The sequence below is a fragment of the Aegilops tauschii genome, chromosome 7 (genome assembly GCF_002575655.3).
Source record: "Aegilops tauschii subsp. strangulata cultivar AL8/78 chromosome 7, Aet v6.0, whole genome shotgun sequence".
In the NCBI taxonomy this organism is placed as follows: Eukaryota; Viridiplantae; Streptophyta; class Magnoliopsida; order Poales; family Poaceae; genus Aegilops; species Aegilops tauschii.
Window position 1 is genome coordinate 547,829,677 of NC_053041.3, and position 21,652 is coordinate 547,851,328.

The 21,652-nt window shown below is 50.3% G+C and overlaps 1 long non-coding RNA gene across 2 annotated transcripts; it reads right to left on the reverse strand.

Moving 5' to 3' along the window:
• Positions 1 to 17,636: 17,636 nt before the first annotated feature.
• Positions 17,637 to 21,537, reverse strand: LOC141026414 (uncharacterized). Of its 2 annotated transcripts, none has more exons than XR_012188498.1 (2): positions 20,969 to 21,537; positions 17,637 to 17,934 (listed from the first exon to the last, which is right to left on the reverse strand). It is a non-coding gene; the product is annotated as an uncharacterized lncRNA (long non-coding RNA). The 2 variants fall into 2 exon arrangements; XR_012188497.1 differs by having other exon boundaries at positions 17,637 to 19,562.
• Positions 21,538 to 21,652: the final 115 nt, after the last annotated feature.

Here is a 21,652-nt window from a genome sequence, read left to right on the forward strand (position 1 = left end):
CATGATCACCTTCGTCACCGGCATGACACCATGATCTCCATCATCGTGTCTTCATGAAGTTGTCTCGCCAACTATTACTTCTACTACTATGGCTAACGGTTAGCAATAAAGTAAAGTAATTACATGGCGTTTTCATTGACACGCAGGTCATACAATAAATTAAGACAACTCCTATGGCTCCTGCCGGTTGTCATACTCATCGACATGCAAGACGTGATTCCTATTACAAGAACATGATCAATCTCATACATCACATATATCATTCATCACATCCTTTTGGCCATATCACATCACATAGCATACCCTGCAAAAACAAGTTAGACGTCCTCTAATTGTTGTTGCATGTTTTACGTGGCTGCTATGGGATTCTAGCAAGAACGTTTCTTACCTACGCAAAAGCCACAACGTGATATGCCAGTTTTTATTTACCCTTCATAAGGACCCTTTTCATCGAATCCGATCCGACTAAAGTGGGAGACACAGACACCCGCTAGCCACCTTATGCAGCTAGTGCATGTCAGTCGGTGGAACCTGTCTCACGTAAGTGTACGTGTAAGGTCGGTCCGGGCCGCTTCATCCCACGATGCCGCCGAATCAAGATAAGACTAGTAACAGCAAGTAAATTGACAAAATCAACGCCCACAACTACTTTGTGTTCTACTCGTGCATAGAAACTACGCATAGACCTAGCTCATGATGCCACTGTTGGGGAACGTAGCAGAAATTCAAAATTTTCTACGCATCACCAAGATCAATCTATGGAGTTTACTAGCAACGAGAGGGAAGGAGTGCATCTACATACCCTTGTAGATCGCGAGCGGAAGCCTTCAAGAGAACGGGGTTGATGGAGTCGTACTCGTCATGATCCAAATCACCGATGATCCTAGCGGCGAACGGACGGCACCTCCGCGTTCAACACACGTACAGAGCAGCGACGTCTCCTCCTTGTTGATCCAGCAAGGGGGGAGGAGAGGTTGATGGAGATCCAGCAGCACGACGGCGTGGTGGTGGAAGTAGCGGGATTCCAACAGGGCTTCGCCAAGCGCTGCAGGAGGAGGGAGATGTGTCACAGGAGGGAGAGGGAGGCGCCAGGGCTTGGGTATTGCTGCCCTCCCTTCCCCCCACTATATATAGGGCCAAGGGAGAGGGGGGGCGCAGCCTTGGCCCCTCCTCCAAGGAAGGGTGCGGCCAGGGAGGAGTCCATCCTCCCCAAGGCACCTAGGAGGTGCCTTCCCCCTTTAGGACTCTCCCTTTATCTTATCTCTTGGCGCATGGGCCTCTTGGGGCTGGTTCCCTTGGCCCATATAGGCCAAGGCGCACACCCCACAGCCCATGTGCCCCCCCGGGGCATGTGGACCCCTTGGTGGACCCCCAGACCCCTTTCGGCACTCCCGGTACAATACCGATAATGCGCGAAACCTTTCCGGCGACCAAAACAAGACTTCCCATATATAAATCTTTACCTCCGGACCATTCCGGAACTCCTCGTGACATCCGGGATCTCATCCGGGACTCCGAACAACTTTCGGGTTACCGCATACTAATATCTCTACAACCCTAGCGTCACCGAACCTTAAGTGTGTAGACCCTACGGGTTCGGGAGACACGCAGACATGACCGAGACGACTCTCCGGTCAATAACCAACAGCGGGATCTGGATACCCATGTTGGCTCCCACATGCTCCTCGATGATCTCATCGGATGAACCATGATGTCGAGGATTCAATCAATCCCGTATACAATTCCCTTTGTCAATCCGTATGTTACTTGCCCGAGATTCGATCGTCGGTATCCCGATACCTTGTTCAATCTCGTTACCGGCAAGTCTCTTTACTCGTTCCGTAACACATCATCCCGTGATCAACTCCTTGGTCACATTGTGCACATTATGATGATGTCCTACCGAGTGGGCCCAGAGATACCTCTCCGTTTACAAGGAGTGACAAATCGCAGTCTCGATTCGTGCCAACCCAACAGACACTTTCGGAGATACCTGTAGTGCACCTTTATAGCCACCCAGTTACGTTGTGACGTTTGGTACACCCAAAGCATTCCTACGGTATCCGGGAGTTGCACAATCTCATGGTCTAAGGAAATGATACTTGACATTAGAAAAGCTTTAGCAGACGAACTACACGATCTTGTGCTAGGCTTAGGATTGGGTCTTGTCCATCACATCATTCTCCTAATGATGTGATCCCGTTATCAACGACATCCAATGTCCATGGTCAGGAAACCGTAACCATCTATTGATCAACGAGCTAGTCAACTAGAGGCTTACTAGGGACAGGTGTTGTCTATGTATCCACACATGTATCTGAGTTTCCTATCAATACAATTTTAGCATGGATAATAAACGATTATCATGAACAAGGAAATATAATAATAACCAATTTATTATCGCCTCTAGGGCATATTTCCAACAATTATCTTTCGAAAGCCGTGCCCGCAGTTATGAGGCAGATGGGAATTTGTTAATGTCCGGTTGTAGAGAATTTGACACTTGACTTTAATTAAAATACATCGACTGTGTGTGTAGCCGTGATGGTCTCTTTTCGGCGGAGTCCGGAAAGTGAACACGGTCTGGGCTATGTATGAACGTAAGTAGTTTCAGGATCGCTTCTTGATCATTTCTAGCTTCGCGACCGTTATGTTGCTTCTCTTCTCGCTCTCATTTGCGTATGCTAGCCACCATATATGCTTAGTGCTTGCTGCATCTCCACCACATTACCCCATCTTTTCCTATAAGCTTAAATAGTCTTGATCTCGCGGGTGTGAGATTGCTGAGTCCTCGTGACTCACAGATTCTACCAAAACAGTTGCAAGTGCTGACGATACCAGTGCAGGTGACGCAACCGAGCTAAAGTGGGAGTTCGACGAGGAACGTGGTCGTTACTATGTTTCGTTTCCTGATGATCAGTAGTGGAGCCCAGTTGGGACGATCGGGGATCTAGCATTTGGGGTTATCTTATTTTCATTTGGATTTGACCATAATCGGTCTATGTGTCGATTTTGGATGATGTATGAATTAATTTATGTATTGTGTGAAGTGGCGATTGTAAGCCAACTCTCGTTATCCCATTCTTGTTCATTACATGGGATTGTGTGAAGATGACCCTTCTTGCGACAATACCTACAATGCGGTTATGCCTCTAAGTCGTGCCTCAACACGTGGGAGATGTAGCCGCATCGTGGGCGTTACACGAAGACTACGCTTCTGGCCACCTCCAATCTTTCAGCATGTGGAAGAGAGTAGATGGTAAGTTCACCAAGTAGCATCGCATAGCATAATCCTACCCGGCGATCCCCTCCTCGTCGCCCTGTTAGAGAGCGATCACCGGGTTGTATCTGGCACTTGGAAGGGTGTGTTTTATTAAGTATCCGGTTCTAGTTGTCATAAGGTCAAGGTACAACTCCGGGTCGTCCTTTTACCGAGGGACACGGCTATTCGAATAGATAAACTTCCCTGCAGGGGTGCACCACATAACCCAACACGCTCGATCCCATTTGGCCGGACACACTTTTCTGGGTCATGCCCGGTCGCGGAAGATCAACACGTCGCAGCCCTACCTAGGCACAACAGAGAGGTCAGCACGCCGGTCTAAATCCTATGCGTGCAGGGGTCTGGGCCCATCGCCCATTGCACACCTGCACGTTGTGTACGCGGCCGGAAGCAGAACTAGCCCCCTTAATACAAGAGCAGGCTTACGTTCCAATCCGGCGCGCGCTGCTCAGTGGCTTACGTCACGAAGGCTTCGGCTGATACCACGATGTCGAGTGCCCATAACTGTTCCCGCGTAGTTGGTTAGTGCGTATAGACCAAATGGCCAGACTCAGATCAAATACCAAGAACTCGTTAAGCGTGTTATTTTTAAGTATCTGCGGACGCCGACCAGGGCCATGCCCACCTCTCTCCTAGGTGGTCTCAACCTGCCCTGTCGCTCCGCCACAAAGTAACAGTCGGGGGCCGTCAGGAACCCAGGCCCACCTCTACCGGGATGGAGCCACCTGTCCTTTCAGCCCCCTCACTAGAATCACTTGCGGGTACTCAACGAGCTGACCCGACTTTAGTCACCACATGTGTCATGTATATAAAGTATATAGTATATACCCGTGATCACCTCCCTAGTGATCATGGCCCGATAGTATAGCATGGCAGACGGACAAGAGTGTAGGGCCACTGATGGAACACTAGCATCCTATTCTAAGCATTAGGATAGCAGGTAAAGGTATCAACGATTATAGCAACAATGACAGGCTATGCAGCAGAATAGGATTAACCGAAAGCAGTAACATGCTACACTACTCTAATGCAAGCAGTAGAGAGAAGGAATAGGCGATATCTGGTGATCAGGGGGGCTTGCCTAGTTGCTCTGGCAAGAAGGAGGGGTCGTCAACAGCGTAGTCGCTCGGGGCACCAACAGCGGCGTCGGTCTCGTAGTCTACCGGAGAGAAGAGGGGGAAGAAACAATGAATACAATGCAAATAGATGCATAATGATGCATGACATGACAAAGCGTGATGCTAGGTGTGCCCAAACGCGGTAGTAGGTGATACCGGCGAAAGGGGGAAACATCCGGGAAAGTATCCCCGGTGTTTCGCGTTTTCGAACAGATGAACCGGAGGTGAAATGTTGCAGGTTCACTATGCTAGGGACGTGTGGCGGACGAACGGGCTACGTATCCGGATTCGTCTCATCGTTCTGAGCAACTTTCATGTACAAAAGTTTTTTCATCCGAGCTACGGTTTATTTTATATTAATTTTGAAAGTTTTAATCAATTTATAAATTATTAGTATTAATTTAATTCGAAAATGTTGATTGCGTCATCATGACGTCAGCGGTCAGCGTTGACCGTTGACTGGTCATACTAACAGAAGGGCCCTACATGTCATAGACTAAGACTAACTAATCTGGTTTAGTTAGTCTAACTAAAATGATTAGGTTTATTAATTACAATTAATTAGGTTAATTAATTTAATTAATTAATTTAATTATTAATTAGTTAATTTTATTTATTATTATCATTTATATAAAAAGTTCCAGGGGTGGGGCCCCGTTGTCAATGGCCCAAAGGGGCCAAACGGGCGTTGGCAAATGGGTGCAGGCACCAGCCCGCTCGGTTGCTGGGGCGTGCGGGCGCCCGAGCGAAGGCCGAGCCTGGGCGACAGCGGGCACGGCAGCCCGAGGCGGGGCCGGCGACAGGGAGGCAGAGGCCGAGCGGGATGGACCCGAACGGCACCGCGGAGGAAGCGGCGAGCGACGAGGAGGTTCGGTGGCGCGCGCGCTGGCGACTGCGTGTGCGTGTAGAGCCGGGGAAGCACAGGCGGGTGGCTGGGCGCCCGTGGTTGCGCGCGGGTGTTGCCGGACGCGGCGACGGCGCCAGTGTGGGACGTGGAGGGGCAATGGTCGTGGGTAGAAACGGCCGGGCGCGACCGATGTGACGAGGGGGAGCCGGGTTAGCAGATGCAGTAGGGGAGCGGCGACACAACGGCGGCCAAGGGCACCGCGACTGTGCGCGGGCACGGCGCATGGGCGACCGAGCGCGGGGGAGACAGAGAGGAGGGAGTGGAGGCCGTGGCCTCACCGGGGGTGTAGGGTCAGGGCAGTGGGGCGCGGGGAGGAGATGGGGATGACGGCGACGCGGTGACGAGGTGCAGCGGCGCGGCAGCTCCGGCGATGGCGTCCAGCGAGGTGGCGATCCGGCGATGGCGCCAGGGGGGTCGATGGGATCAGTCCCGATCCAATCTGGATCGGGAGGGGGAAGGTGGCGTCGTGGGGGGGAGTGGGGGAGTGAGGTGCCAGGGTTTCAGTATAGGGGGGTTAAGGGGAGTGGGGTGAGGCCGATGGGCCAGGTGGGCTGGCCGGCTAGCTGGGCCAGTGGGCCGTTGGGGGAAAGGTTCCCTTTTTATTTTGTTGTTCTTAGTTTTAGTTTTTCCTTTTTTTACCTTATTTCTTTTCGGTTTTAATTCCTTTTAATTATTTAGGCCTCTTATAATAGCACGGTTCCTTCACCATAAGTACCTAGGCATTTATTTGCACACTCCAAACATTTTACTTTAATGTTTGAATATTTTTTATGTTCGACGAAAATTCAAGTTTGAATTTGAACAGTTTTGATCTAACGCGGGATTAGCAACAGTAATCGAGGTGACGTGGCATCATTAGCAGAGGTTTACTATAGCTTGATTATCCGGGCATAACAATTCTCCTCCACTACAAGAAATCTCGTCCCGAGATTTAAGAGGGGTGTAAGGGGGAAAGTTTGAGTTACGAAATCCTAACGGATCTTCTCGTCTTTGGTTGCTCTTCTCGAAGAGGTCGATCCATTACATTGATGTCTTCATTCCTCTGCTTCAGGTCATCATGATGAAGTCATCATCCTTTCTTCGGAAATTTCATCGTACTTACGAAAGGACATGGGGTAACTTCGGAAGGACGGACCTTACAAGGTTGACTATCCGGCAGATAACTCAGGGAATGTGGTAGAAAGTAACTCTCGAATAGATACTTAAGAACATATCGAGAGTAAAGTAAGAAGGTACCATGAGAAGTTTCCAATGGGCAGGCAATCGTTCGATGGCCTAATCAGAAGGTGAAAGGGGTTCAGAGCAACAAGAATAAGTATTGCGTCTGATACCAGAATAGATCACTAGGCAGGTGGCCCGTGAATTACATACAAAGTCAAGCGCGAGGAATAACTTTTACAACAGGGTATACATGAGAGTCAGGGTTCGATCCTGTGGAACTGTGGGTTATGGGCCCACCATGTGGGTTAAAATAATTAAGGGCGTTGACATCTTGCACGGTCATGACAGCAAGGCATGTCAGAGAATAACCAGTCAGTTATGTTGACTGCATCGTTGGTACCAAGGGCGAGGGACGAAGAGAACCATTTTTCTGCTCGTTGAAATGAGGCAGACCAATAGGCAAAGTTCTCGTCCATCGGTGGTTACCGGAATGTCATCAACAATGGTAACAGGGTCTTACTGACGGAGTTGTACACCGAGGTGTTTACATAAGCAGGAGAATATTACTGCTCAGATCATATAGATCACAAGAAAGGTTAAACCAAATAATGGAAAGGAAAAATATGATTATCAGACATTTCAGGGGTATATCCTTCCCAATGATAAGCAGAGCATGATATCCGTGACAGGATATAATGTAGAAAACCCTTTAGATAAGGGGGGAGTAATTTCATGACAATACCCATACAACGGTGTTTTGGATAATTGTTAAAGAAAAGATAGCATTTTTCTTCAAATGTTCTTATTGAAGATCGGAGTAACACAGACATGCTTTGAGATAGCTTTGACAAGGTCTTCAAGCAAAGGTAAGACCTTGGATAGACAAAGGATCCATCAGGAAAAACTTATTAAACAAGTCATTCAATTTCCTCATGGAAGAATGGTTAACCTTGTTAAAAAGGAAACTATACACTAGGTCCTCCGGCCAGGTGTGCTAGGCATGACATCACCTTACCGAGTCATAAGAGGACCAATGTTATAACTCTTGAAAGTATGTTCCAACCATCATATCTAACCGAGATTCAGATCCGATTGGTGTCATGATACCTCAGACTCAGGATGTCCGAGAAGAAAAGGTGCAACACAAACAGACGAAATGACAATGTAAGATTCTCGGGAAATGAACTATGGGAGCGGGTTCCTAAAACAATAGTTCATCATTAAACCAAGGAGAGGTGAGGAGGTGGCTGATTGACTCAGCGACAATTCCTCCAGATTTCCAAAAAGATGGGTTTCCACAGTCATGTGAACAAGGAGATAGCATTTGTCAGATCAAATGATATAATGGTGTGCTAGAGGAAAGCATAATTGAACATTGATTGAAAGGTGCACCCGAAATATGGGCTGGGTCGCACGATCAATGTTTGAATGGTGACTAAATGACAAAAGAAGTAGAATGAACTATCGACCAATAACTTACAAGCAATAGGGTTGTTAGAAGTTTTGAATTTTACACATCATAGTGCATTTGTCGGTATTCCGGTTAGAAACAACACGGGGAACAAGGAATAATGGTGATGGTGAGAAGTATCACTATGTATCCAGGATTCTCAAGACATGGTGAAATTCGCATGACATTTTTGACATAAAAGATGGTAATACTTCAAGGTAAAGAAGAACAAATGACGGGTAGCAAGGAACTCAAGGTATAACACAGAACACGAACAAGTTTGTGTTGAACGGAAGGCAATAAAGTGGTCGATGATTAACACAAAACATCGAGGGCAAGGATGGTCTTTCTCATCATGAATTCAATTGATATTTTGGAAGAGCTCAGAATGCTGATGATGATCACAACACAGTTGTCGAGAGATTTCATGAAGATGTAATCTATTGGCGATGACATCAAGTCAAAGGAATGATGAAGCGAAAGGTTATTGGAACCATGGGTACGACACAAACTCGAAATCAAGTTTGTTTTTCAAGGAGAAATGATATGACGAGGAAGATCGACGTAAGATTAGCTCACCGTCAAAATTTGTGCTTCGGAAAGAAGGACCAGGTAGCACAGTTAAAATTAGCATGATCATGAAGTAACCGATCTGGCTAGGAGTGACGTGATGGAGTATTAAACGTCTCAACAACAAGGTACTAGGAGTATTGAATCACAATGTTGATTCGATTCACTAAGTGGTGTTCCCGGTTGACGACAACCCAGAACCCGTGGAGTAACTATGTCGGGGAAAGCTACTACTTCATCAGAAATTCATAACATGTAGTGCAATGGGGTGATATCCTCGAGATACCAGGGGGAAATACTCGAAGGTAGATCAAAATAGAGGTTGGGCAGGCGTACTGATCTGAGAAGGCAAGTATTTTACTCGTCCGAGAAATGGGATCAAAGAAAGACAATATGGTCGAAACCATGATTGCAAAGGAACAATTCACCGATACCAAAGGATATTATATCAAGGAATTAGCTATTATTACAAGAAGCTCCCAGGATAGGATCTACATCGTGTCCATGGGCATGAACACAAAGGTTCAAGGTCGACTCCCACTTCCTCAATGCATAACCTTTCATTTACTTCTCGCATTCGATGAAGTTGTAGTGTTGAAATTTTATCTGGCAAAATACCAGAAGCGTATGACTCGTGAAAACTTTTGAGTTCACACATATTAAGGAAGGCATAGGTTCAACCCATCGGGGCATCTTAGGAACATATACCACAATCTGTAGGAGTAGTTAGCACCAGCTCGAAAGTAGAGCACGGTTGACAAGCAAAGGATACAAGTCTCCAACGGCAAAAGACACGATTTACCAAAAGGCATTATGTATCCGAGGAAAACTCACAAGTTTACTGAATATGAAGGACGTTGTTGGATGAAATCCAACAAATGATCCGACGGTCCATAGTGGAGCTGATATGAGCATCGGCACACAACCAGAGGAAGAAACAATGCGAAGGCATTGGATTATAGAAGCAAATGACTAATTCAAAGTTTAATTGCCAAGGAAGTATAACTTCCAAATCAAGGGATCAGAAGCAAACGCTCTGATTTAGGATGGATAAGCTGAGCCGGCTTAGGGGTACAGTCGACGGCAATTTGATTGGTCGAGAACCAGCTCCAGTTAAAAATGACGGCTGAGCCGGAAAGATAATTTATAAGGATCAACTGATGATTGCGGACATTCGCAACATATAGAATCAAGGAATCTCGAAATGATAATGACAAAGGATGTCAATTAGATTACCAGACTTATGGTAAATCATATTGCAAGCAAGAATTTGAAGAGCAATAGGCTGTTGGGGATTTTCGGAAAATCGAATGGCATTTCAAAAACATTTGTGAAATACATGAATCAACTGTGGATGAACAGATACTCGATAAGTGTGAGGAATTATCCATAGGGGTATTCATGTGGTAAAGAACTGCAAGGCAGTAAGCTCAGAGGATTCTCGGGACAACAGAGAGTATTTCGGGGCATCTTGTAATAACAAGATCAACGGGGAATGATTGTATGAATGGCAAGTGTATGCAGTTTTCATAGGGGTTGACGGTGGAAAGAAATCGCAAATGCGATGGCACAAAGATTCGAGAGCACACCGTAGAGTATCTTCGGAATCTTCTGGTGCAGCAGGCGGTCATCGGTAACAAGGGGCCCTCCGGGTGGAAGTGATCACGAGATCCTAATGTTCGAGTTAGAAAAATTCATTTAACCCGAATAGAAGAGAGATTAAAGTCCCAGAGTATAGACGAGGAGTAAAAGATCCTAATACCACCCAATGGCGACGTGGGCCCGTAAGACACACATCCATGTTAGTAAAAGTTTTGCAATGTCTAGACTCGACTTCGGGCAAGGAGTTCGGAAGGGGGATTCCTACAGGCAGTCGGCTCTGATACCAACTTGTGACGCCTCCGATTCAATAGTACACTAATCTTACACGCAAACGTGTACGATCAAGATCAGGGACTCACGGGAAGATATCACAACACAACTCTAAAAATAAAATAAGTCATACAAGCATCATAATACAAGCCAGGGGCCTCGAGGGCTCGAATACAAGTGCTCGATCATAGACGAGTCAGCGGAAGCAACAATATCTGAGTACAGACATAAGTTAAACAAGTTTGCCTTAAGAAGGCTAGCACAAACTGGGATACAGATCGAAAGAGGCGCAGGCCTCCTGCCTGGGATCCTCCTAACTACTCCTGGTCGTCGTCAGCGGCCTGCACGTAGTAGTAGGCACCTCCAGTGTAGTAAGAGTCGTCGTCGACGGTGGCGTCTGGCTCCTGGGCTCCAGCATCTGGTTGCGACAACCAGGTAGAAGGGAAAGGGGCAAAAGAGGGAGAAAAGCAACCGTGAGTACTCATCCAAAGTACTCGCAAGCAAGGAGCTACACTACATATGCATGGGTATATGTGTAAAGGGCCATATCGGTGGACTGAACTGCAGAATGCCAGAATAAGAGGGGGATAGCTAATCCTGTCGAAGACTACGCTTCTGGCCACCTCCATCTTTCAGCATGTAGAAGAGAGTAGATGGTAAGTTCACCAAGTAGCATCGTATAGCATAATCCTACCCGGCGATCCCCTCCTCGTCGCCCTGTTAGAGAGCGATCACCGGGTTGTATCTGGCACTTGGAAGGGTGTGTTTTATTAAGTATCTAGTTCTAGTTGTCATAAGGTCAAGGTACAACTCCGAGTCGTCCTTTTACCGAGGGACACGGCTATTCGAATAGATAAACTTCCCTGCAGGGGTGCACCACATAACCCAACACGCTCGATCCCATTTGGCCGGACACACTTTTCTGGGTCATGCCTGGCCGTGGAAGATCAACATGTCGCAGCCCTACCTAGGCACAACAGAGAGGTCAGCACGCCGGTCTAAATCCTATGCGCGCAGCGGTCTGGGCCCATCGCCCATTGCACACCTGCACGTTGCGTACGCGGTCGGAAGTACAACTAGCCCCCTTAATACAAGAGCAGACTTACGTTCCAATCCGGCGCGCGCCGCTCAGTCGCTGACATCACGAAGGCTTCGGCTGATACCACGACGTCGAGTGCCCATAACTGTTCCCGCGTAGTTGGTTAGTGCGTATAGACCAAATGGCCAGACTCAGATCAAATACCAAGAACTCGTTAAGCGTGTTATTTTTAAGTATCCGCGGACGGCGACCAGGTCCAGGCCCACCTCTCTCCTAGGTGGTTTTAACCTGCCCTGTCGCTCCGCCACAAAGTAACAGTCGGGGGCCGTCAGGAACCCAGGCCCACCTCTACCGGGATGGAGCCACCTGTCCTTTCAGCCCCCTCATCAGAATCACTTGCGGGTACTCAACAAGCTGACCCGACTTTAGTCACCACATGTGTCATGTATATAAAGTATATAGTATATACCCGTGATCACCTCCCTAGTGATCACGGCCCGATAGTATGGCATGGCAGACGGACAAGAGTGTAGGGCCACTGATGGAACACTAGCATCCTATTCTAAGCATTAGGATAGCAGGTAAAGGTATCAACAATTATAGCAACAATGACAGGCTATGCAGCAGAATAGGATTAACCAAAAGCAGTAACATGCTACACTACTCTAATGCAAGCAGTAGAGAGAAGGAATAGGCGATATCTGGTGATCAAGGGGGGGCTTGCCTGGTTGCTCTGGCAAGAAGGAGGGGTCGTCAACAGCGTAGTCGGTCGGGGCACCAGCAGCGTCGTCGGTCTCGTAGTCTACCGGAGAGAAGAGGGGGAAGAAACAATGAATACATTGCAAACAGATGCATAACGATGCATGACATGACAAAGCGTGATGCTATGTGTGCCCAAACGCGGTAGTAGGTGATACCGACGAAAGGGGGAAACATCTAGGGAAGTATCCCCGGTGTTTCGCGTTTTCGAACAGATGAACCGAAGGTGAAATGTTGCAGGTTCACTATGCTAGGGACGTGTGGCGGACGAACGGGCTACGTATCCGGATTCGTCTTATCGTTCTGAGCAACTTTCATGTACAAAGTTTTTTCATCTGAGCTACGGTTTATTTTATATTAATTTTGAAAGTTTTAATCAATTTATAAATTATTAGTATTAATTTATTCGAAAATGTTTATTGCGTCATCATGATGTCAGCGGTCAGCGTTGACCGTTGACTGTTCAAACTACCAGAAGGGCCCCACATGTCATAGACTAAGACTAACTAATCTGGTTTAGTTAGTCTAACTAAAATGATTAGGTTTATTAATTACAATTAATTAATTAATTTAATTAATTAATTTTATTTATTATTATCATTTATATAAAAAGTTCCAGGAGTGGGGCCCCGTTGTCAATGGCCCAAAGGGGCCAAACGGGCGCTGGCAAACGGGTGCAGGCACCAGCCCGCTCGGTTGCTGGGGCGTGCGGGCGCCTGAGCGAAGGCCGAGCCTGGGCGGCAGCGGGCACGGCAGCCCGAGGCGGGGCCGGCGACAGGGAGGCGGAGGCCGAGCAGGACGGACCCGAACGGCACCGCGGAGGAAGCGGCGAGCGACGCGGAGGTTCGGTGGCGCGCGCGCGGGCGACTGCGGGTGCGTGTAGAGCCGGGGAAGCACAGGCGGGTGGCTGGGCGCCCGTGATTGCGCGCGGGTGTTGCCGGACGCGGCGACGGTGCCAGTGTGGGACGTGGAGGCGCGGTGGTCATGGGTAGAAATGGCCGGGCGCGACCGATGTGACGAGGGGGAGCCGGGTTAGCAGATGCAGCAGGGAGCGGCGACACAACGGTGGCCAGGGGCACCGCGACTATGCGCGGGCACGGCGCATGGGCGACCGAGCGTGGGGGAGACAGAGAGGAGGGAGTGGAGGCCGTGGCCTCACCGGGGGCGTAGGGTCAGGGCAGTGGGGCGCAGGGAGGAGACGGGGATGACGGCGACACGGTGACGAGGTGCAGCGGCGCGGCAGCTCCGGCGATGGCGTCCGGCGAGGTGGCGATCCGGCGACGGCGCCGGGGGGGTCGATGGGATCGGTCCCGATCCAATCTGGATCGAGAGGGGGAAGGTGGCGTAGTGGGGGGGAGTGGGGGAGTGAGGCGCTAGGGTTTCGGGACAGGAGGGTTAAGGGGAGGGTGGTGAGGCCGGATGGGCCAGGTGGGCTGGCCGGCTAGCTGGGCCAGTGGGCCGTTGGGGGAAAGGTTCCCTTTTTATTTTTTGTTGTTAGTTTTAGTTTTAGTTTTTTCCTTTTTTTCCCTTATTTCTTTTCTGTTTTAATTCCTTTTAAATATTTAGGCCTCTTATAATAGCACGGTTCCTTCACCATAAGTACCTAGGCATTTATTTGCACATTCCGAACATTTTATTTTAATGTTTGAATTTTTTTATGTGTGACAAAAATTCAAATTTGAATTTGAACAGTTTTGATCCAACGCGGGATTAGCAACAGTAATCGAGGTGACGTGGCATCATTAGCAGAGGTTTACTATAGCTTGATTATCCGGCGTCACACGTTTAACGGGCGCGGGCGGGGGTACCCGACGGATCGGAGTAGAGAGCTCCGCCGGCCGGGCTCCGGCGGCCAGGCACTGGAGGGGGCGCGCGCAAGGCGGCCAGGAGGGAGCGCGGCCCGCGGCGGACTGCAGCAGGGAGGCTCTGGCCGGCGGGAGGCAAGCGGGGCAGCGACGGGTGCGACGGGGCGGCCGGTGGAGGCGTGGCGCAGGTGCTGACGCAGCGGAGCGGAAGGGCAGCGCGGTCGATGGAGGCGAGCCAGAGGCGGGCGAGCGGGGTTGAGGCTGCAGCGGCAGCGGAGCTGGCGGGGAGCAGCAACAGTTCAGCGGCGGCGGCAGTAGAGAGGAGCAGCAGTAGCTACGGGCGGCGCTAGCGACGGCAATTGCGGCAGCAGGCGGAGGCAGCTGCGGCTGTTGCAGTGAAGGGTTCCGGCGGCAGCGGTAGCCGTTGCGGTGGCGTACAGAGGCGTTGGCGAGCAGGCGGGTCGAGCGGGGACACAGCGCGAGCGTGGGCTCGGCCAAGAGAGCGGCCAGCAGGCCTCGGGCGGCGAACGGGTAGAGGCGGGCGTGTGCGTTGCAGGGAACAGCCGGAGCATGCGTCCTCGGGTGAGCTCCGGGCGATGGGAGCGTAGCGGCGGGTCTGTGCGGGTGAGCAGGGGCGCCCTAGACGCGGTCGAGAGCCGCGTGGGTGGACTACGCGCGAGGCAGTAGGGAAAAACGAGGGGGAAACAGGGCGGTGCTCACCGCGTGGACGCATGGAGGTCCCTCGGCGGCTGAGTAGCGCAGGGAGCGGCGGGTCGACGTGGACGACGACGGTGATCCGAGGAAGAAGACGAAGTGGACGACGGTGCTGGTGGTCCTCCTCGTCGATCCAGGGTCGTAGGCGGCGATGATTGCCGGTGATGAAGAAGACGGGACCGACTCGATCTGCGCGCAATGGCATCGCCCGGCTCGAATGGACGGCTCCAGACGACGGAGACGAACGAGGCGGTGCTCATGGACACGAGTTGCGGGCGCGGAAACGCCGGTAGCCGCGCGGAGCGTGGTGGTCGGTGACGGCCGCCCTCGAGAGATGGGGAATCGGTGAGGAGGGAAAGCGCGAGGTGAGTGGACAGCGCTGGGGCATGTGGAAGTGGGCGGAGGCAGGGGAAGAAAATATCTAGGGGGTGCCTCGGTGGAGGCCTTATCCTCCTGGCCATCGCCGGTGAGGGGGTTCGACGGGGACGAGCGCGAGCGGGCGCTCGGTCGGACGCGCCCGAGCGACAGGGAAAAGGGGCGAGGGGTTAGAGTGGGCTAGCTGGACCTGTTGGGTCAAGGCCCAGGGGGCATGGGGTTGTGGGGCTTTTATTTTATTTATTCTTTGTTATATTTTTTACAGTTTTAGTTTTCTTTTATTTTTGAATAGAAATTATCTTTATAAATTATAGGAACAACACCTAAATTGGTTTTACTAATTATACCACTGCCACATTTAGTTTGAGGTTCAAATAAAGTAGTTTAATATTTTTATAATTTAAAAAGCATATAATAATTACTTTTAGCCACTATTATATTCACAAAAGAGTATTAAAATACTTTTCAAAAGTGCTGGGTCACCACCATAATTAGTTATGGAATATTTGCCACACTTTGAACATTTTATTTTACGTGTTTGAGAAATTTGAATTCTGGGCTTTAATTCGAACTTGAATTTGAATTGGGATTTGGATAAAGTGACGATCAGCAACAGTAATGGTGATGACATGGCATCATTAACAGTGGATTACTGTAGCTTGATTATCCGGGCGTCACAATTCTCCTCCACTACAAGAAATCTCGCCCCGAGATTTTAGGAGGTGGAAGGAAACAAAGCGGGGTATTCATCTCGAAGACGATCCTCGAGTTCCCAAGTGGCTTCATCTTCAGAAGGATTTGACAACTGAACTTTTTAGAAATTTGATAACCCTCTGACGGGTGCGACGTTTAGCTTGATCGAGAACGCAGACCGGATGCTCTTTGTAAGTGAGATCATCTTGCAGGGGGTGAGCTTTATAAGCCATGTGGCTGCTGCAATGAGACTTGTGACTCAGGGCATCGGCCATGTCATTAGCCTTGCCAAGGGAATAAGAAATATCGTAGTCATAATCTGTAATTGTTTCCATACATCGCTGCCGACAGAGATCCAGATCTAGCTGAGTAAACAAATACTTCAGACTTTGATGATCGGTGAAGATCTCGCAACGATTACCAAGAAGATAATGTCCCAACTACTTCAGTGCATAAATGACAGCAGCAAGCTCGAGGTCATGAACTGGATAGTTCTTCTCAAAAGACATCTTGGTATTTACATACGACTGGAGCATTTTCAATTCTCACCGGAGGAGAAGCGTTTAACGCATTCAAGGAATAAATCCATGCTTTGGCATTTCGAACAAGATGAGTTTGATAGCTTACTATCTCACTCGAGATGTAGTAGATGGACAGTTCTAGTGGCGCAAATGATTGAAGCGGTATGTGTTTTCAATCATTCCATTCCCAAGATGAGGTCGATATTGGACGACTTCAAAACAATGGGGGGTAAAACATGGAATTCCAACTTTTCAATTTCAACGGGGACGTTATGACTAACCATGGTGGTTCGACATTGGCCCGCGGAATGCAGCTTGGGATTCTGGCCAAGTGATGGTGGTTCCAACAGGTAAGGAACGACTGTGGCTGTCCCATCATTGAGCAGCGGGACCTTTCAGGTAACAAGCCGCGAAGGTGACATAGTTGGCAGGGGCTACTTCAGCAGACTCCCACTCAAAAGTGATGTCACGGAGCTAGTCATCAGCATCCAGGGGCTGAATTGAGCTGCGGTAGATGACAGGGTTAAGGCGCGCAAAGTATTGCAGAGTCACTAGGGCGGGTTGCCGATTCATATTGGGGCATGGAAACTGAGCCATGACTCGTCTCAACTGTTGTATCATTCCGGCCATGTATTTGGGAGGTGGTGGATTGTCAGCCATCCAGCTAAAAGCATCGGGGAGCGGTTTAACAAGGGGTGGAGCTAGTGTATGGAGTCATTCATGATGTAACCTGAACAGTGAGCAAAGGCGCAACGTGTACAAAGCAGTAGTCATTGAAGACATACTGATACATATATAGAGCCAACCACATGTTGTTCGTATGAGTTCGGACAAGAGAAACATCATAGACATACTAGGCGCCACACATGCACGCGATGGAGGGATACAATAGCGGGACATAGCAAAGGCTACATCAGCGCCGGAGAAACCACTGGAACGAGGGATTTGCAAGTGATAACGCAGGGTGCCCTCGATAAGAGGATCCTGAGGTCAGTGAACATTGTGAAGCAGATCATGGCCCTCAATTCAAGAAAGGGGTAACACAAATCTCCAGGTGGATGTGATCACGAGATCCTAATGTTAGATTTTGCAAAATCATTTAACCTGAATAAAGGAGAGATCAGAGTCCCAGAGTATAGACGAGGAGTAAAAGATCCTAATACCACCCATTTGGCGACGTGGGCCCGTAAGCCACACAGCCATGTTAGTAAATCAGTTTTTCAAAGCCAAGGAGTTGGAAAGAGGATCCTACAGGCAGTCGGCTCTGATACCAACTTGTGACGCCCCCGATTCGACCGTACGCTAATCATACACACAAATGTGTACGATCATGATCAGGGACTCATGGGAAAATATCACAACACAACTCTAGACACAAATTAAAATAATACAAGCTTCACATTACAAGCCAGGGGCCTCGAGGGCTCGAATACAGAATCTCGAAAGGCAAGCGTCAGCGGAAGCAACAATATCTGAGTACAGACATAAATTAAACAAGGATGCCTTAAGAAGGTAAGCACAAAAACAACAACGATCGAAGAGGCAAGGCCTCCTGCCTGGGACCTCCTACCTACTCCTGGTCGTCGTCGGGCTCCACGTAGTAGTAGGCACCCTCGGGGTGGTAGTAGTAGTCGACTGGGTGGCATCTGGCTCCTGGGATCCACCATCTAGTTGCAATAACCAGAAAGAAGGGGAAAGGGGGAGCAAAGCAACCATGAGTACTCATCCAAAGTACTCGCAAGCATCAGATCTATACTAAGTATGCATTGGTATCAAATGAAAGGGTTGTATCTGTGGACTGAACTGCAAAATGCCAGAATAGAGGGGAAGGCCTAGCCTATCGAAGACTAGCATCTTCAAGCAGCTCCAAGCATCTTGCAGAATGTAGAAGAGTAAAGAATAGCAGTTTATAATTAACAAGCCTGTTGTAGTAATAATGCCCAGAGATCCTTCCTCGACTCCCTGCGAGAAAGCAATCCCGGAGCCACATATCCATCACATATCAAGTATCCATTTCTAGTTGTATAAGATCAGGATACAAGTCTGAACGTCCATTACCGTGAACACTGTATTCGAATATATATCTTTCCTGCCGGGGTGCACCACGTTACCCAACACGCTCGATCACTCTGGCCGGACACACCTTTCTGGGGTCAATGCCCGGCCTCGGAAGATCAACACGTCGCATCCCTACCTAGGCTCAGCAGAGAGGTCCCCGCCGGTCTACATGCTAAGCACTCCGGGGTCTGGGCCTATCGCCCGTTGCACTCCGGGTCGTTGTGTGCAGGGTGGATACCAACACCACCCGTGTAGTGGATGGCACGATCCGACCGTGCCACAATGCTGAACTGGACATCTGACAAAACTTCGGCTGATACCACGACGTCGAGGCCCATAACTATTCTCGCGTGGTGGTTAGTGCGTAAAGGCCAAAGGCCAATTCAGAACAAATAACCAAACATGTTAGTGCATTAACAATTAAAAGTAGTGACGGCTGTCGGGACAAGTCAGGAGCTACCACCCCCTCCTGGGTGATACCACTAAACAGCCAGCCGCCACTGTCACATCGCACGGGTGCTCTCCGGGCCCGCCCGACTTTCACATCAACTCGGGGTACCCCTCAAGGCTGACCCGACTTCAACAATGGTCTCAAGTAAAGTCAAGGTAACCGTGTGTCCAAAACATCAAGGAAGAAAACCCGAGGAATCACCCCCGGAGGATTCCACTCGATGTGACCATCAAGGTGAACGTAAGAGGATCCACCCTCGAGGTTCACACTTGAGGTGTTGCACAACAGAGCCGTATCGGGAATGGTGAAAGAGGAAATCACCCTCATTGACCACGACCGAATAGCTACACTACAGAGATCTCATCAGGAGTGATGTAAGAGGTTCCACCCTCGGCACTCGATGGTAACTCTGCAGAGTCAAGCAAAAAAAAGGGGCGTGATGTGATGTGAGGTGTCGGGCTCTGGTCGTCGATCACGTTGATCGAGTCGTCGATGATGAAGCAGGGGCAACAAGGACAAGGTGGTGGTCACTGATGGATCTCTAACCAACCTATACTAAGTTGTTTAGGATAAGCAGGTAGGTAACAATAGCAGGTACAAAAGGAGGCTATGCATCAGAATAGGAGCAAACAATAACAGTAGCAAAATCTAATGCAAGCATGAGAGAATGGAATGGATGATATCGGGATGATCAAAGGGGGGGCTTGCCTGGAAGCTCCGCTGAAAGGGAAGAAGGATCATCGTCGACGTAGTCGATCACAGGGGCATCAGCAGCGGTCTCAGGGTCTACCGGAGAAGAAGAGGGGGGGACAGTAAATACAGAGCAAACAAGTGTATACAATGACAATACGTGGAGCTAGGGGTGTTCTAACGCGGTGCTACACGATACCGGCGAAGGGTGATAACATTCGGAAAAGTTTTCCCGAAGTTTGGCATTTTTCGGACAGATGAATCTGAGGGGGAAAGTTCGATGTTCGCTATGCTAGGGGCACGTGACGGATGAACGGAGAGCGTATTCCGATTCGTCATATTTTTCAGAGCAACTTTCGTGTATAAAACTTTTTCATCCGAGTTATGGATTATTTTTTATGGTTTTCTAAAGTTTTAGCAATATTCTGAAATTATTAATAATTCGAAAATAAATGCTAAAATGCTAGATGCACCCAGCACAGGGTACATAGAACTGTACCCAGTGGCTGACAGGTGGGCCAGGGGGTCCCAGTTGACCAGTCAACATTTGACTGGTCAACAGGGGGTGGGGGCCCCATGTCATTGACTCAGCTAACTAAATACTGATTTAGCTGACAAATCTAGTTCATTAGATTAATTAATTAAGTTAAGTAACCATTTAACTAATTAATTAATTATTTCATTTTATTAACATTTTTTCTACAAAAGGCGGGGTTGTGGGCCCCAGCTGCCAGTGGACCAAGAGGCCACTGGAGAGGGCGTTTTATGGGCGCGGGCGGGGGTACCCAATAGATCGGAGCAGAGAGCTCCGGCGGCCGGGCTCCGGCGGCCAGGCGCGGGAGGGGGCGCGCGCAGGGCGGCCAGCAGGGAGCGCGAGCCGCGACGGACTGCAGCAGGCAGGCACTGGCCGGCAGGAGGCAAGCGGGGCAGCGGCGTGTGCGACGGGGCGACCGGTGGAGGCGTGGCGCAGGCGCTGACGCAACGGAGCGGAAGGGCAGCGCGGTCGGTGGAGGCGAGCCAGAGGCGGGCGAGCGGGGCTGAGGCTGCAGCGGCAGCGGAGCTGGCGGGGAGCAGCAGCAGTTCAACGGCGGCGGCAGTAGAGAGGAGCAGCAGCAGCTACGGGCGACGCTAGCGACGACAATTGCGGCAGCAGGCGGAGGCAGCTGTGGCTGTTGCAGCGAAGGGCTCCGGCGGCAGCGGCAGCCGTTGCGGTGGCGTACAGAGGCGTTGGCGAGCAGGCGGGTCGAGCGGGGACACAGCGCGAGCGTGGGCTCGGCCAAGAGAGCGGCCAGCAGGCCGCAGGCGGCGAACGGGTAGAGGCGGGCGTGTGCGTTGCAAGGAACGGCCGGAGCATGCGGCCTCGGGTGAGCTCCGGGCGACGGGAGCGTAGCGGCGGTTCTGTGCGGGTGAGCAGGGGCGCCCTAGACGCGGTCGGGAGCCGCGTGGGCGAACTACGCGCGAGGCAGTAGGGAAAAGTGAGGGGGAAACAGGGCGGTGCTCACCGTGTGGACGCATGGAGGTCCCTCGGGGCTGAGTAGCGCAGGGAGCGGCGGGTCGACGCGGACGACGACGGTGATCCGAGGAAGAAGACGAAGTGGACGACGGTGCTGGTGGTCCTCCGCGTCGATCCAAGGTCGTAGGCGGTGGTGATTGCCGGTGATGCAGAAGACGGGACCGGCTCGATCTGCGCGCAGTGGCATCGCCCGGCTCGAATGGACGGCTCCAGACGACGGAGACGAACGAGGCGGTGCTCGTGGACATGAGTTGCTGGCGCAGAAACGCCGGTGGCCGCGACGGAGCGTGGTGGTCGGTGATGGCCGCACTCGAGAGATGGGGAATCGGTGAGGAGGGAAAGCGCGAGGTGAGTGGACAGCGCTGGGGCATGTGGAAGTGGGCGGAGGCAGGGGAAGAAAAAATATAGGGGGTGCCTCGGTGGAGGCCTTATCCTCCTGGCCATCGCCGGTGAGGGGGTTCGACGGGGACGAGCGCGAGCGGGCGCTCGGTCGGACGCGCCCGAGGTACAGGGAAAAGGGGCGAGGGGTTAGAGTGGGCCAGCTGAACCTGTTGGGTCAAGGCCCGGGGGGCATGGGGTTGTGGGGCTTTTATTTTATTTATTCTTTGTTATTTTTTTATAGTTTTAGTTTTATTTTATTTTTAATAGAAATTAGCTTTATAAATTATAGGAA